The sequence below is a fragment of the Bactrocera neohumeralis genome, chromosome 3 (genome assembly GCF_024586455.1).
Source record: "Bactrocera neohumeralis isolate Rockhampton chromosome 3, APGP_CSIRO_Bneo_wtdbg2-racon-allhic-juicebox.fasta_v2, whole genome shotgun sequence".
NCBI classification, from domain to species: domain Eukaryota; kingdom Metazoa; phylum Arthropoda; class Insecta; order Diptera; family Tephritidae; genus Bactrocera; species Bactrocera neohumeralis.
In genome coordinates this window covers 19,746,639-19,765,782 of record NC_065920.1, presented here as the reverse complement: position 1 = coordinate 19,765,782, position 19,144 = coordinate 19,746,639, and the positions used below count along the sequence as shown (strand labels likewise).

The 19,144-nt window shown below is 33.8% G+C and overlaps 1 protein-coding gene across 1 annotated transcript in view; it reads left to right on the top strand.

Moving 5' to 3' along the window:
• Positions 1-19,144, top strand: part of LOC126752947 (protein spaetzle 3) — an 80,423-nt gene that overhangs the window by 26,065 nt on the left and 35,214 nt on the right. The gene's annotated exons all lie outside the window — the stretch shown is intronic.

Sequence of the window (19,144 nt, the reverse complement as noted above, 5' to 3'; positions counted from 1 at the left end):
GGGGTAAGTCTGTCGTCAGCAGGTACCCACGTTAAACACACCGGACGTTGTCAACAACCCTAAGATTTTAGGTGTGGCATTCGACAGCCTGTGCTCCTACACTCCTCACCAATACGGTCACCTGCACTCCGGACTACAACATCTGCACAGTCAGGTCCGGATGCTTCCAGTTAGGAGCATAGTGAACTCCTCTCCAAGCAGTTTCTGCTGGGGTGCTTTCGTAGAAATAATCCCCTCAAGTCACTTACCACCTCTTTACATGGTCAGTTAACTCTACACTTCTGACACACCTTTCCCTGTGGTCCGATTCCATGCCTTCCTGGGCCTGAAGTTGGATGATCTCAATAACAACTTATCTGAACCTTATCATCCTAATAGTGACTAGATAACCGTTACAACAACAACAAAAACTCATAACCGCTGAATATTACAGTAAAAAATATTAATGGAATTGTCATTGAAGGTGCTAAAAAATATTGCAAATGTCTACTACCATTTCACGAAACGTTTTATGGCGACAGTAGTGACGAAATTTACGATCAAAAGTAATTTTATTGAATGAAAAAATGGAAACATTTAACGATTTTCACGTGCGACCCACTGCCTTTTCGGCGCCAAGCTGAAAATGGTAGTAGTTGGCAATAAAAACTCGCTAAAATGTCAATACCGGCGCGACAGCTGGCTGGTTGGGCGTACAGCCGACTGGACGGGCGAGCGATTTGTGTTTCCGCTGTGATTTCGGTGCACCAATGCGGGAGCCGCAGCGACTTTTTAGGGCATAACAAGTGTTATGGGGGCGGTGAGAACCGTCAAAGCGCGAAGGGTAGCGATTGTGACGATGAAAATAATTAAAAGAAAAAAAAAAAACAATTAAAAAATAAAAAAAACAAAAAAAGTTAAAAAAAAATTAAGAAACAAAACAAGAACAACTACAACAACATCAATTAACACCACAGCGTAGCTTATTGCGTCAGCAACAACAACCCAGCGCTGAGCCAAGCAACATTGAAGCGCGTTTGAAAACTTTTGAGCGCATTTCGACGAAACTAGGCAAGCAAAAACAACAAAAACAGCAAAACGCCTACGTTGCGTGCGCGTTCGTGCTTAGCACGCCAGCCGCTGATGGCTCACTTGTATTGCGCACGCTACGACTCTTCAACGCAGCCAAGAAGCCTCAACACTTCTAATGCCCACGGCTGCTTCTGCTTGTGGTTGTACAAGCTGGTACAAGCTTGATTGCGCTTTTGCGCGACGCGATTGATTCTGTTTGCTCACTCGTGTTCATTATTTTCGTATTTTGTACTTAATTATGTTGAGCTTCAAACCAGTATTGGCGCATACCATTTCATTTAAGTATTCTTGCTATTATTATTGTTTTAATTTAAGCGTTGAGTGTTTGCCGATACGCGAGTCTATTGAGCGCTTTGACATTTTTCATTCATCAGTTGTGTGAGGCGCTCTTCAAATGTAGTCGGCGTTTAGTGGAAGCGAGCGTGTGAATTTTGCTAACGAAAAGCCGCGTGGCGAGTTCGATTAAATAATAGCGGGGACGTGTGTGGAAAGTGAGAGTGAAAATTGGATTAATATTAAAAAATAAAAATTTTAATTAATTAATTTTAATTAAAAATGTTAATTAATTTTTTGAATTAAAAAAAATTTAATTAACTTTTTTTAAATTTAATTTAATAAAATCTTTAATTAAATATGAAAAGTTGAAAAAATTAAAAATTTAAAAAATAAAAAAAAATGAAAAAAAATATGTAAGCTGTATATAATCGCATAAAGTAAAAAAAAAAAAATTATTAGAAAAGAAAAATCTCATGTTTTCAAAATTATAAAAAATACTCAAAAATTTAATGCATTTATTTATGCAAATATAAATCAAAGTGATTGCTGGCAATTTTTCAATGCTCCAACCAATATTTTGACGTGGATTTAGCCAACAATTTTCATTGCAAAGTCTATGTAAGTTCATTAATTCACCACTCAACTGCTAATTATTCAATTATCCAGCGCTTACATTAATTGTTTAATTGACAAACTAGCAGCGCAAACGCTTTGTCTTAAACTCAACACATATTTATTAAATGCTTGTGTTAATTTTTTGCCTGCAAAGTGCTTGTAAAATCATTGAGAGCGATTTTATTTATCGTACAATTAAACGCCCATCGCCGATTGATTCGATATAGTTTTTAAAATATGTGCTTTTCAACAAAACTTTATGCTTATTAAGTGAGTGCTTACTCACTTATGCGCATTAGGGTGGTTCAACATTGTATTTGAGTTGGATTTTAAGGTATTAAGTGAAAATGAAGACTTCGAGCGGAAAAATATTTTTGTGTTCAAAATTTCTCACCCTCAAGGGGGGAGCCTGCTTTACAGGCTTCAAAAAATCAATTTTTTTCAGGATTTTTTTGGGAGGGAAAGAAATAATTGCTTAAAGCGAAATTTCTAGGGTTTATAGTTATATATTTAAACATCATTCACAAATTTTTTGGATACGAAATCTTTGATATTTTGCCTTTGGGAAGCAATTGCCCGAAACATCTCGCATGTGCATTTGTCGTACAGCGGGCAGGATGCAGGTCGCAATTTCTATCGGAAACAAAAAATTAAAAAAAAAATCATATTTTTCAGTAATTTGTCTTCTAGTTAAACTAAGAGAATTCCAAAAAAAATGTGTAAAATTTTACAAATTTTTTAAAAATCGTAAAAAAGTGGTTTTAGACCAAAAAAAATTTTACTTTATGTTGTTTAAAAATATGTTCACAGTTGACTTTTCATTGTTTTTTTTTAGTTTAAATAAAGTATAATTTATTGCCAATGGTAATAAACTTATATATATATATGTATATATATTTTCCGTAGTTCCTAGGTGGAACATACATGTTCACTACGAACGAGGCTCTGACGACCGAGTAAAGGCGGTATAACCTTAGCACCTGCGAGGAGGAAATTCCCACGCCATTGCCTGCCTAGAGGCGAAACCGACAGCCTCGGATGCAGAAGGCTAATCACCTACTCATCTTAAACCCTCTGATTACAAAAACCGAAATAAACAAAGCTAAGATTAAAAGATAATAAACTTTGCCCCAATTAAAAAAAATTGTAAAAATGAAAAATCGAGAAATCGCGCGTCAAAGTTTTCGCTTTCTGCCCAAGCGCTAATATATCTGCTAGACGCTCGGTCACTATTTCCCTTTTAGCTTCGAAAATATTTCGAATTCCTATCTATAACTTTGTGGACAAATTCTTAGATAATTATTAAAGAGATTTAAGTAAAAAAACCAAGTTTTTGAAGCTATTAAAGCAGGCTCCTCCTAAATTGCAATATTAGGGGTTATAAACCCCCGGGGTTTCAAAAAATCGATTTTTTTAATTGTCTTATTAAATTCTAAAACACCACTGAAATATTGTCCTAAATTTTCAAGTTAATCCGAGTAATAGTTTCGGAGATACAGCTTTGAGAACTTGTGCGCTAGAGACTAGCTAGGCTAAATGCGCCGTCTTTAAACGCGTTTTTCTCGAAACTGTGTTTTTGAAGTCGGTTGGCAAGATTTATCGAGAACTACTCAACCGATCTTCATGAAATTTTACACAGGTCTTTGAGATACAATTCTTAAAGACTTGGACGAAGGATTGTTTTTCGATTGCAAGTATTTGAAAAAAAAAATGTTGCGAATTTTTCATTTTTTTGTGAAAATGTCTGCCAAAAATCCTATTTTCAGTTTTTTTTTCTTCGTCGAAGATCTATGTTAAGGTTTTAACTAAAACACGTATTTTTTCACTTCAGATGATCCTCTAAGGTGTTATCCTGCCAATGCGGCGGCATATTTTTCCGCGTGGTTACCGGAAATGGCGTCGCAATGGCCGAATATTTTTTTACAGAAATTTCTGAATTTCTTTGCTAATATAGTATGTTTATAACAATAAAAAATTCTAATAAAATATGCCATTTGTAAATTAAAAAAAATTGTTGAAAAAAGGCTGTTTTTTACCCAAGGAAACCCATGTAACACGTTAAGAAATTACATCACTGAAGCCTTATAAAAGAGAAGTTATGCATCTAAAGGGTGTTAAATAGAGAGTAGTAGGGAGAGTCAAGTATCACATTAACGCCATCAACGCAGTATGCGACGGTGCATAATCTTGGTACAAAAACCAAGAGTTCTCTCCCATAATTCTGGCATATATTTACGAATAGCTTCGCGCAAACGACGCATAACACTCAAATAGTATTCCTCGTTGACAGTTTGGCCGATCGGAAGGAATTCGAGTGCACCATCCGATGATCGAAGAAAATTGTCAACATAACCTTGATTTTTGGTCTGTTTTGACGTCTTTTTTCGGTTTCAGCTCATCTTTGCTACAATATTCGACCGATTGATGGTCTGTTTCCGGGTCGCAAGCATAGATCCAAAATTCATCGCCAGTAATAATAGATTTCAAGACATCCTGGTAGTCGGAAAGCATTGTTTCATACATAGACGGTAATGCGACGCTATTTTTCACAAATTATCTTTCAAATCGGTTGTCATTGAACCTTCCAATATTTCAACGATCTCTAAGATCTCTAACTGTTCAACGTCGATTCTCAAGCACCGATTTCTTTATTTTATTGACGCATTGATCATCACTTGATGTTGATGAGATCTCATATCTCAGCTACCATTCGACTTATTTGAATCAAGCTTATTTCGTAGTTTTAGATTGATATCCCTATATTATCGACCAAAATGAGCGAATCGTACCACAATCGCGACCATTTCCGATATTAAACCATTTAAATTCCAACGAATCAAATATTTTTCCCACTCTTTTGACATTTCTCTTCAGTAAGGTTTGCCATTTCATCAAGAAAAGATATACGATCCAACAACGAGTCGAAATTGTTAAAATTTTCGAAATTCGGAGTCAGTGGCCTCAACTTTTAGAGCACTACGTCCAATTTATGATCATCATAATCGTTCCGTCAAATCAACAATTGAGCGTTCAGTCAAAAAATTTGAATCCACAGGCACAGTGCAAAATGTTCCCGTGCCAGTGAGACAAAGAAGTGCCCGTAGTGTCGAGAATATTGCTGCCGCTAGCACATCAATTGAGGAAGACCCAAATCAGTCTCCCACGCGTCGTTCTCAAGCGTTGGTCAGCTCTGTGACGTCGTTGTGACGAACGAAAAGATCTTGGCCTACAACCTTACAAGATCAAATTGACGCAAGAACTCAAGCTTGACCACCACATCGTCGTTGGTTCGTGAATTGGGCTGAGCAACAACTTGAAAATGATATGGATTTTCATGAAAACATCATCTTCAACGATGAGGCTCATTTCTGGCTGAATGGCTTCGTCAATAAGCAAAATATGCGTTATTGGTCAGGCAGCAATCCAGACGTATTACATGAGTCACCATTGCACTCGAAAAAATTACGATTTGGTGCGGTTTATGGGCCGGCGGCGTTATTGAGCCGTATTTCTTACTTGATGATCAAGACCGGCATGTTACTGTGAATGGGAAACGCTACCGCCCAATGATAATCGAATATTTTTGTCCCGTTTTGGATGATATGGACTTGGAAAATATGAACCAAACAGCGAATGTCACAATCGATTTATTAAAAACCAAGTTTGGTGAACGTGTTATCGCAAGAAATGGCCCAGTCAATTGGCCGCCTCGGTCGTGCGATTTGACGACGTTAGACTATTTCCTGTGGGGCTACGTCAAGTCTATGGTTTATGCGAACATAAACTGAACTTTCACAGGACTTTTAAAGAATTAAATTGATAACCCAAACCGTATTTAAAGCTTTTGTAGCACTCATATTGAAAACCCCTTTAGTTTACTGAACTTATTATCTTGCTTATACGAGGGTTGCCTTTTATTTGGCACGATTAGAGAACCCTGGAGTTGCAAACTGTAACTTTTTGAAATCGATAAAAAATAGCAGTTTCATTTCTCATCAATATATACATAATTACAGTAATAACTGTCTATTGTCACACCCTGTATGCAAAAATTTACTGTTAATGAGAAAGAAGTGTGCTATTTGCACTTAACCGAAAGGTGCATGCAATTACACAACATGCAACACGCAATGAATTAAAATATAAAAATTAATAATAAATTAGCAAATAATACTAACTAACGACAATTATACAAATTAAATCGGCATAAAGTAAAACAACATCTTGTACTCACACTCCGCAACTACAAGTGCCCGCATTTCTGCAGCCGCCATACATTGTAGACTCTCTCATTTACATATGCAAATGCAAGAAAATTTATGACTGCAGATTATATGCATATGTTGCCAAGTGCCAACGGTCTTACTTCAAAGCAACAACACTGGAGTTCAAAGCAACAACAACAATGTGGGTAAGCAGATCGCGAGCCATATCGACACGGTGTCAAATGTCGGTGCTCTTCGCTGTCGCGCATGGAAACAGCAGGAGATTTATGATCGTGGTATTTAATAATACTGTTAGATATTTGTGGGAAAGTGCACTTCTACACACAAATATAAAATATGTACACACATATAACTATATAGTAAGGGTTCGGTACTGTCTAATGGTCAGTATAAAAATGTTATGCAAATTATTTGCCCATAAAACACTGAAGAAGTTGTGTGGTCTTGTTTTTAATTGGTTCTATAGTCGCCTATATGGTAGATAGTCGAGTTCACATCAAGTGTGCTCTATACGAATACAGATTTCTAATTTTCTTGAATGGTTTAAAATGCAATTAGATGCCGATAAAATTGCATAAATCAACTTGTGATTAAAAATTATCAACTTTTCGTTCTCATGCTTTGGCGATAAACTACATTTATCCCGTTATTAGAGGAGTAGAATGAACGTTAAATACGTTAAGTATTTTACTAGCTTACCACCAGACCCATTCTCCTTGCTTTTTATCTGTGCTTGGGAAAGCGGATATAAAAGTTAAAAAAAATAAACTGAATTGTATCTGCAGTTATGTTATTGCTAAATATCGTTTCAAAAAATTATTTGTGATCTCTTTAGCAGCATCATCACTACTCTACAGGGATTATAAAATGTATAGACTATCTCCATTTTTGAATATAATAAATAATGCTAATATATTACTGAAGTGTAGCAATGTACGCAGATTACTGAAAAAAAAAAATATTTTTTTTTTGCATTTTCATTAATATCTTAAAAACTTAATATCTTAAAAATATTCTCTGAAAATTTCACGTTGATCCGATAATTAGTTTTTAAGTTATTCGACAAATAACAAAGCGAGCTCGGGCACTTCAAAGCGCTAGTATGAAACTTTAAACGCGTTTTTCTCAAAACTATGTTTTTTGAATCGGTGACAACTGTAATTCGAAAACCGCTCAGTAGATTTTAATGAAATTTATACAGCTTTTAGAATACATAATAATCTCAGGCCTGATAGCAGGATTTTAATTTTTTCGAAAATTTCGATTTTTTAAGACCAATTAACTGTTGATTTTTTCGCAAAAATTTAGAAAAAAATTTCCTGAGGCCGCCATTTTTTAATTTAAAAAAAAAAAAGAAAATCCTTCGATCAGGTCCGAGTTTATCTATTTATAAAACTAATTTTTTTTGTCCGATTGATTTTAGATGAATCTCCAAGGACTTATGGCTGTCACCGCAAGTACCTTTTTTATGAACAGGGTCAACACAAACAACTATAACTTTGGAAATTATTTTTTTTTTTTGAAATTTTCGTGACTTCAAGTAAACACATTCTATAATAATGCCATATTACTACTTTTGTAAAATAACACGATTTAATAGCAAAGAAAATTCTGAAAATCCAATCAGATCCGTAACTGAAAGTGCTAAATTTGAAGCAACGCGGCTTTATAGAGAACTTGAAATAGATACTTCATTCAGCTCCATTTGCGATATGTTCGATTTATTCTCCAAGTTTTCCAACATAGAAAAATTAGTAACTGGAAAAATAAGGAATCTGCGGGAAAAACAATTATACTCATCACAGCCGTGTGCAAATTTCAATTTATAATTGGGATTTTTTGCCTATGTGATATTCTATCTCTAACTCATTCACTGAGCGTGATGAGGCAAAATATAATAGATATGCTTCTTGTAACGTTCCGAAATATCGAAGATAAAAAGCTGAAGACAAACAAAACGCGAAAATTTTTGCGTGAGAACTTGCGAAGAAGACTACAGGGTCTCAGTGTACATTCCTTTAAGAATGCGCTTTTCTAGACAAGTATTGGATGGATTTCAACTAAGTTTGTTGCTTCCAGAAAAAGTATGTGCTTTGAAAGCCAAAGAAATGGAAAATCTTATTGACTGCTTGATAGATAGATTCAAAGGCCTTTTGGATAATGACAACGTCGTGCAGTGTCATGGGGGCAGAAAGGCAAAAGTGAAAAGACAACAAGTTACCGACTACTGCATTGGAAACGTTGAAGAACTGCGATGTAGACCTATACACCATAATTCAGTTTTCTTTACATATTCTGCACACTTCCTGTGACGAATGCGAGCTCTGAACGCTCTTTTTGGACACTTTGACGCCTGAAAACGTGGCTGAAGACTAACATGCTTCAAGCTAAATTGATCGGCCTGGCATTGCTGCATACGCATCATGACATTGAAGTCACTGCTGAAATGATTTGATTTTCGATTTGATGCGCTTGGGTGGACAACGGTAACAAGAGCGTCCAACTGACGTGACTTCGTAAAGAATAGAGGCAATTTTTCGTTGTCGGCCCGGGCCGATCGATGATTGTGGTACCAAACAAGAAGAAGGAAAACTCAGCCAGAAAATCCCATCAATCACTTCGGTAGATTGTTGGAGAGTTTCGATGTCATATTCATGAACCCGCATATCTCCATGAATAAGATACATTGGATGAATGCAGGGTACTCAGCATCTCTTTTGCGATCTCTACTCTACATGACTTTGGCATTATATTCAGGTCTTTTGGTGTGAGTCTAGCATTGGCATACTATATACCATTGGTTATCACAAATGCGTTAAGCCGTTGCATAATAGATGTTGAGATACTCTGCTATCTCTCTAAAGCCTATTCGATGATTTCCATTCGCTATTTCTTTAACTTTTTTGGTGTTATCGTCAGAAATACAGTTGCGTGAACGAGAAGCAAGCTCGCTAACTTAAAGCGCTGGTCTCTTCCACATGAAAGCAACAAAAAAGTTTGCGAATTCATTTCATAACTAGAGACTTTGTGGTTACCTCATTAAAATGATATAACAACTAGCTTCAGTTCTGCCAAATTTTTTATACAGATTTAGGCAAGTTTTATTGTTAGACCAGAGCAGATAATTTTTGAAAATCAAAAAAATCTTAAATCAATTTGAAAGTGTATTGTTTGTATGGATTTGTAATTCAATTGAGCATTTATAGACATGTATGTACATATATGCATTCAAGTATTTGTAAACTGACTTACCCTTTGCCATGTCGATTTTCCCATCATAATGAAGTTTTGACATTCGCCATTCCCACTGCCCTCCAACAGAAATATGATATTCCAACGCGCACAAGCTTGAATTGAAACTAACACAACACTTTATTAGCAAACACTACAGAAATTAACTAATTTAAACACCACGCTTACTAACTAAGGACTAAAAATTTCACAAAAATATCCACTAAACACTTCGAAACACTTTACACAAACTTATTTTTCACTATAAAATAACGCGCACTGATTTCCACGTGGAAATATTTGTTCACTTCATTTCGTTGCACGTAAACTAAAGAGCTTATCCTTTATAGATGACAGTAATGCTCATTTGCGTTATTCGAGAGCGCTTATCCTTCTCACCAGCGCTCAATCATAACTGACATTTCATGAGATAATTAAGTTGTGCTATTGCTTCTGACAAGTTGAACTCGCATGCGATATTTCATATCATATACATATCAACAAACTCGCGTGTCATAATCGCATAATCGTAGGTGAGGCAGGCAAAACTATCAAGCTGTTTTTTTTCTTGCAATCCAATATTTGGAACCTAAAAGGATAAAAAGCAATTGCATTAAGCTTTTAATTTTAATTGTGACTAAAGTCAATTATTTTTAAGGTATGTGTGTGAATACTTCCTTTGACCACTTTTCGCATGCAATAAAAGCGCTCTCAAAAAACTTAAAAATAACTAGATATGCATTCACGCGTTAAAATTTTTTTAACCATTTGAAATATGCAAATTAATGCAAAAATTTAAATTTGAATATAAAAATTTACTAAAGGTATTTAGCGAATGGAAAACAAAAGTAAATGTTTGTGTGAAAATAAATATTTGACTTCTGAATAATAATATAGGGAAGTCGAAAAAGCCTTTTCTTCTGTTGAAACCAACTTTACTTCATTAAGGGAGTTTTGCATTGACCGAAACAAATGGTAGTCCGATGGTGCAAGGTCAAGGTCCCAGCCAAGCTCTCCTAGTTTTTGCCGAGTCATCAAAGATGTGTGTAGTCTACCTTTCTGTTGATCAGTTCTGGCCGTTTTTTTCGATAGCTTGCTTCAATTGCATCAGTTGGTAACAGTAAAATGTTTAATTAATGATTCAACCAGGCTGGTGCAGTTCACAGTGGATAATTCCTATTCAATCTCACCAAACACACAGCATAACCTTTCGAGGACCCATGTCGTCGTCAATCCAGGTTTTGCGACCATTTGTTGAGCTTCACCACGCTTGAAGCATGATTTTTTCGCACATTATTGTCTTATTTGATCCACTTTCCGTTTCATGTTACCATTCGCTTCAGAAATAGTTCGATTTCATTTCGTTTCAGCAAAGAATCGCAGATGTTAATTCATGTGGTACTCAAACATCGAGCTTCTTTTTGTAGCCTGCCTTTTTTAAATGGTTCAAAACCGTTTGGTGATAAATGTTAAGTTCCTTAGCGATATCATGGCTGCTTATGTGATTATGATTATGATCCTGGTCAATATTTTCCATAATTTCATCGCCTTTTTCAACGAAAGGTCGACCAGAGCGAGTACATCTTTCACATCGAAATTTCCAGAACGGAAACGAGCGAATCATTGTTGTACTAAACAAACTGATACAGCATTGCCTCCGTAAACTTTACAAATGTCTTCGGTGGCTTGTGTGGCATTCTTCCCTTTTTTATAAAAAAAGTTTCTAAATATAGCGAATCTCTTCATTATTTTCACACATTTTTGAGCAGCTGTAACTTTTTTTCAACTTTCCCGGATTAAATTTTTTTTTTGATTAAATGAACCTTAAAATCTCACCTTTCCAACGCTATATGGTAAGACACAATTTGATTGGTAGCACTGGAGATATACGACTGCAACGACATCTATTGACAAAATACGAAAAGACTTTTTCGACTACCCAATATGTTAGTCATAGTTTGTTCGATTCGTTAAGTGAATTCCAATTTAGTAAATATCTGAATATATATACGCACAGTTATTTAATCAGGCACACTCTCGCGAGTAATTGCACTGAATATTTTTTATGGATCAGACATATTTTCAAATTTTAATCGCCTGGCAATAAATGTCATTGTAATTTGTTCAACGCCGTTGGCTTGGTATTAAATCAAAATAAAAGATTTCGAAAATAGCATAGCACCGTTGCATGTATAACAACTTACAACCACAGCATCAAAAGCACGAGTACGTGCGCCGGCGCAGCCATCATCATTTGGAACATTTCAAATTGCTAACTCGGGCGGCTAACTCTGTGTCAAAACTCTTTGCTGTGAACAACCAGCATTTGATGGTGTCAAAAGCACGCAAACAATATGTATGTGTGCGTGACATATGAAACTGATCAGCTGCAGTTAGCGATATGTATAAACCTATAGTTGATATATCATATATATAGACGAGTGCTTAAAAGCCATTCAAATTGCAATTAACAACAAATGAGAACTGCAGCGAATGCGTTGCTCATAAAAATATATATGCACATATACATGGACATATATACTTTTATATATAGCATAAATGTGCCTTTGTACCGCCTGCCCGCTGCAACAATGTCTGTCTGCGCTTTGTTGCGAGACCGTTATTGACCACCATTGCTGCTGGCGCTTTGTTACATTATTTTTCCATTTACTTACAACAACAACAAGGGTTTGTTTACTGCACCATAGTTGCACATGACTGTTTGCTGGTGACTAAAGCTATTGATTGGTCCATTGGCAGCCGCTTTAACAGCGTCGGGCGATTTACTTGTTCTGATTGTTGCGGTTAGCTTATGGCAGCACTTTACTGCAGCGCACCACATTTCAAGGCAAGCGAGACATTTTGTATTTTTATAATTCTTATTTACTGTTATTGTTGTTGTTATTAGCGATTTGCCTTCATTTTAGAAAATCTATGCTTGTGGTTTTTCTTCATTAAAAGTGCATAAATTTATATTATATTTGTAGATATATTACATACTCAAGAGCTGATTGTCTTAGCCACATTTCTATGCTACTAATTTAGTATGTTGTTGTTGTATTTAGATTTTAAAATATTTTCCTATTATTTTTTTCAAACTGTTGGGTAGTCGAAAAAGTCTTTTCGTATTTCTAATCAAACTTTAACTTATTTTTTTATATTTTTATGAAAAATAGTGAAAAAAAAGTAACATTTTGGTCAACCACTTTTTGCCATTTTTCCGCTAGAGACATGATGGCATTATGTGATTAGTAGCACTGGAGATGTACAACTGCAACGATGACAATAGATGACAAAATACGAAAAGACTTTTTCGACTAACCAATATTTTATGCTCACTGCAAGTTATTTTCCCAAATAAAACTACACAAAAGCAATTTTAGTTTGTATTACATTATTTTAAAGAATAAAACAACCAATAAAAAGAAAAAATCTGTTAAGAACAGCATGTGTGGCTTCAAGTTGCGAAAAAGTAAACGGGTTGATCATTGAGCTCAACTCGCCTTTATTGTGTAAAGAGAGGTTCTTTTGTTAAATAGATAGGTTCATTAACGAAGGGTGTTTCTTTTCTTCAATTTGCTAGATTACCAATTATAATGAGAGATTTACCAAGATGTCTTAGTCCAAAGATCCAAGCTTCATCACAAAGCTCACTATCGGTTTCAGGGTGATGAGTGTCTCAATTTTTATACTGAAACTACTTCAATTACTGATCAATATACTCAAGCATGATACTTCAAACACTTGCAACATACGAGTAGTACATCTGTTGAATCGATTTTTGTAAACGAATATGATCTAGAAATACTTCATGATAATTAGTTCTATTGCTGGTGCAATTTTTGAGATGACAGTGTTACTTGCCGTGTCTTTCTTGGATAATAATTTAAAGTTTCAACCTATAACTAATATTATTACAAGCGTTTCACTCTCTGTTTCTTACAAAGAGCTGCATTTGAAATAAAGTATTATGGTATTTTAGTAGTTTTACCATACAAAGTTGGTGGTATAGATCTGAGGAAAAATTCTGAAGAGGTTAGACCAGTGTGAACAACTGATAATTTTTTCTGAAAATTGAAATAAGTTCATTGATGTCCTGTTGCTGTAGCGGAAATGAATATTTGAAGTTACTGTAAACAGCACAAATAGAATAATTGACAATTTTTTTTTAAATTGAATTAAGTTCATCGATGAGTTAGTCCATGTCGATGGTTAGTAGCGATTTCATTCCATTTTTTAGCGGAAATGAATATTTTAAGTTACTGTAAAAAGCACAAATAGGATAACTGACATTTTTTTTATGAAAATTCAATTAAGTTCATCGATGAGTTAGTCCATGTCGATGGATAGTAGCGATTTCATTTCATTTTTTAGAGGAAATTAATATTTTAAGTTACTGTAAACAGCACAAATAGGATAATTCACAATTTTTGGAAATTGAATTAAGCTCATCGATGAGTTAGTCCATGTCGATGGTTAGTACTGAATTCATTCCATTTTTTAGCGGAAGTGAATATTTGAAGTAACTGTAAATAGCACAAATAGGATAATTGACTTTTTTTGAAAATTGTTTTAAGTTCATCGATGTCCAGTCGCTGAGATAGTGTTAAAAAAAATAATCGCACGAAAATGGTTGCGATTTGATTCTATTTTGTAAACAAGATGAAGATTTTAAGTTACTGTAAACAGCAAAAATAGCGAGTACATGTCCAAATGTTCTGAGTATGTATAACATCAAATGTATAAAATGTCAGACTTTACGATAATGTTGTGAGTTGCCAGATTGTAACAATAGGATTAGCAAACCTCGAAATATAAAAAGCAACCTACGCATTTGAGTATATAAAAAAATTGTATATTGATACAAAATAGTGGCTATTGAATTTCGGAATCACCCTTTTCAAGAGGATCGGTGAAAAAGGATATCTTAATTTATGCCACATAACCTTATAACCTTACCAGTAAGTGGCAAGCTTGACGGTCTTGTAAAAAAGTTCAATTTAGACCGAAAAATTCATTAAAAAATTTTCAATAATAACAAAAAAAATTGTACAACTGTAAAGCTTGCAAGGTTACAGTTAAAATTTCATGTGATAACGTGCTATAGCCTCCAAGTACCATCGTCGCACGATATGAAAAATACATTTAAAGTTTCAAGTTCTTCTGCTGACCAACCCGAACGCTTCGATACTAAAGCCGATTGAACAGCCACATTTTATCTCACTTTTCCACTAACTTAATAACTTTTTTGGGACGCTTCTGTGTACTTTAAGCAAAAAAACGAATAGTCGATTATACACTCAAAACACATAATTGCTTCGTATATCTCTTAAAAACATATTTCAAACATTTTTCATATTCATATATGATTTCCATTTCATTAAACTTTAACTACCAAAAAGCAGCATAACAGTAGTCTCCTTCCTTCGTCAATGTTCTAGGCAGCAAGTTCGTTGCTTAAGTCTTTTGTTTACACACAATCTACGCTAACCAATTGCACAAACAAATTTCTGTATTTCAACAGTAGGCTGTCGGCTAAACAACTAGACGTGTTTGTTGTTGTATACATAGTAACAAAATACAAATTTCTCACGCTAATAAATAAAAGTCAAGCCAAAGCAAATAAACAAGCGTTTGACTGCCACCGCCCGCCTTACAGCATAAACCACCTCTTCGCTGCCTTCACGCGCAGTTACAAGCGCACATTCATAATCAATGCTCTACATCTCGTTGCTCTCGAGACACACTTGAACTGTTGTCGCATGTGTATGTATGTGCAGCAGCAGCCTACCTGTTGAGGCTCTTGTGGCAAAATTAGTATGCAAGTTGATATGTATGTATGTATGTGGCTCATTTGGAGAGTGTTTGTGTAAAAACTTTACACGCATTGCATATTTCCGACATTATGCAAGTTTTCATGATCAAGTCATGCTGTAAAGGAACCATGTTTTTGGGAGCACAAGCAGACATTAGCATATATATTTTGTAATAGTGAGCCTGAGGCGGTGACAATAGTGTCTTTGTCTACTTTAGAATAACAACAAATGTGCTTTTTGAAATTAATATATATGTAAATTAGTAATGTTATGACAACAATAACAATTCTTTGTCGTGTTGAGATTTTTTCACTGCGCTTCGAACAACTGAGTGGTTTATTAGGAAAAATAGCGGTTTCAAAATTAAAAAATAAATGAAATTAATAATAAAATAAAAACAAAATTATACGAAAAAAATTTAAAAAAAATATAAAAAATTGTATTACTTTTTAATTATTGTATTATATATATTTTTTTATAAAAAAGAAGTTTTCAGAAGTTTCAAGATTAAAAAAATGAAAATTAATAATAAAATAAAAACAAAATTGTGCAACAAAAATAAAAAAAAAAATTTAATTATTTTTTATTTTTTTATTATTTTTTTTTATTTTTTTTGTAAAATTTTTTTTTTATTTTAACATTAATTTCGATTTTTTTTAAACAAGAGAGGTTTCAATATTAAAAATTTCGAAATTAATAATAAAATAAAAAAAGGCACGCAAAAATTAAAAAAATATATATAAAATATAAATATTTTTATTAAATTTATTATATTTTTTTTATAAAAAAACGGGTTTTAGAGGTTTCAATATTAAAAAAAAACAAAATTGTAAAAAATTTATAAAAATAAATCAAATTTAAATTATTTTCCAGTTATTATTTTTGATTTAAAAAAAAAGTTTTTACAGATTTTAAGATTAAAAAAAAACGAAATTAGTAATAAAATAAAAAGAAAATAAAATTTATGCTATTTTTTATATATTTTTTATAACAAATTTAAATTATATTTTAATTTTTTTATATTTTTAAAATTTTTTTTTATTCTTTCATTATTTTTTTGATTATTTTATTATATTTTTTATGATTTTCTATAAAAAAAAGGTTTTTAGAGGTTTCAATATTTAAAAAAAACGAAATTATAAAAAAAATATAAAATAAAAACAAAATTGTACGAAATAAATAAAATTTATACTATTTTTTTATTTATTTTATTATATTTTTTATAACAAATTTAAATTATGTACATTTTAATTTATTTAAATATTTTTATTTACAATTTTTTTTTTAATCTTTTATTACTTTCTCAACTAAAATAGTATTATTCTCTCCTTCAACATTGAATACCCTCTTGCTCCACTTTTGAGTGTTGCCACACTTTATGCAGCATGAATTTGAAATTTGCTGGCGATTTCGTAACAGTTGCAATTAAAAAATATAAACAACAACATTTTCTGTCTGCACTCAAGCCCCGTTCGTGTTGGTTGAAGCAGCACTTGGATTAAAATGCAACCGAAATTCAAGTGCATTTTTGAAGTCACTGATAAGCTTAAGCAAGCAAAAAACGCAAAAAAAAATTTAAAATAAAACCAAATCCACACAGGGTCTCATAAATATACATAAGAGCGAGCGCATGAAAATGTTAAAAGTGCACGCCACTTACTCAAAGAGAAAGTCGTTTTGAAAGTCCATCTTGACATGTAATGCACGAAATTGCAACCAAAAACTGCACCAGGCTGCATTTCAATTCATTTAACCTAATATCAGCGACAACAACAACAACAACAGCGCAAATCAGAGCAACAACGCTATTGAGCAATCTATATTTGCCAGCAGCTCTGTCCGTGGTCGCGATAACTCACTTGTCGGTCGGCTGATTTCTGCACGAATTATGACCGGATTTTCTGCTTCGCATGGTAGTTGTTGTTTTACGTACCGTAGGGATTTTTGAAACTAAAGGAAATTAAAGCGTAAAAATAAAATTCGTGGACATTTGCTGCATGCGCGTAGCTTTAATTGACCCACAAAACGTTGCGCCGTCCTTAAAACATTATTGCCTACATCACAGACACACATATATATTTACTACACATGTATTAACACGCCGACGAGGCACATAGGTACCAGTGTATGTATGTATTTGCAATCAGCGATTACACTTGTGCAGGCAAGTCGCATTCGTGCACTTTTACCGAGTGACACAATTAACGAAATGCAGATAAATATCGTGGCATTGCGAAATGGTGCAAAAATTAAGACAGAAAAAATAAATTAAATAAAATGAAAAGAAATAAAGTCAAATAATATAAGAAAAATTAAATAAAATTAAATGGAATAAAATGTAGTAAAATCAAAAAAAAAAAAGAAAAAATAAATTAAATTATATTAAATTAAATTACAAAAAAGCGTTATTTATTTAAATAATAAGGCAAATAAAATATAATAATAAGACGTTAAACAAAAAAAATCAAATTAAATGAATTAAATAAAATTAAATTAAATTAAATTAAATTTAAATATATTAATTTAATATATATGCTATAGTGTGTCGATCCTTTCTTCGGAGATTGCATCTTTGCCTGAGGCAATAACTTATGCCCATTTCGTGAAGATATCTCGTCAAACGAAAAAGTTGTCCATACAAGATCTTAAGTCCGATCGTTCTGTTTCTATGACGGCTATATGCTATAGTAGTCCGATATCGGTCATTTTGGCAAAGGAGCCGCTTCTTGGTGAGGGAAAGCGAGTGCAATTTTTTTATACGGATGATAGATGGTATGTAATAAAAAATCTATGAAAATTCCATACAGCCTTACTTAAAAAGCTTAATATCTTGAGAATCATTAATGATAGCGATTTTGCGCTTGGACCCTTTTTGTAGCAAATAAAATTTTACAAGTTTGTCTCACAAGCTCTTGTTATTTACGAGAATATTCGAATTTCGTGGAAAAAATAGGTTTAGACAAACTTTTTAAGGAACAATTCTGAAATATGCGTCCAAAGTCGATGCCATAAAACACCTCTGATCTGTAGGAATTTAAAGATACAAAATCACGATTGTAGTGAAAATACACGATTCATGGAAAATTTTTACATGACTTGGTCCAGTTCTTAATGTTAATATTAAGGGCTAAAGTTTTCAGGGAAATTATTTTTAGGGTATTTCAAAGGAAATTTCGTGACAGGATTGAAAAAATTATTAGTTAAAAAACACCCTAATATACATGCCAATACTTATACTATTATTCACCCTAATAACCATTTAGTAATACTTTATTTACGCATATAAAGGCGAACATATTTTTGTTGGTATAAGAAACCAGGGATTGTAATTGCGGTTTAATTTTGAATATGTTCATACAAACAAATTTCTTGGGAAAAAATAACAAATTTAAGGCTGCCTTCTCAATATCTAGTTACCAGCCTTTCTTTCCAGTTAATAGAGTCCATCGCGGACAAACAACGTGACACGTAACTTTTATATATTAGGTTGTCAAATATCTCTTCCCCTTTCTTGCTCTTTATTCAATGCTTTATAAAAAGTGTTGCAATGATTGGAGTTAGTTCAAATACGCGCCGCTTCGTTCGATAATCTGTTTTTATCTAGATGGCAACTACATAATACCACGATCGTAGAAGCAACCTCCTTATTTTCGACGAACTCGGACAACCACTTTTCACAAGCCTCTTTTGAGTTCAAGTTTACACCAACAAGGGCGTTCGCCATGGACAGAAACAGGTGGTAATCACTTGGCCCTATGTCCGGGCTATATGGTGGGTGCGATAAAACCTCCCATCCAAGCTCTCGTAGCTTCTGACGAGTTATCAACGAAGTGTGTGGTTAGGCGTTGTCCTGTCCCTTTCCTGTTGGCCAATTCTGGACGCTTCTATTCTACCGCCTGCTTAAGCGGT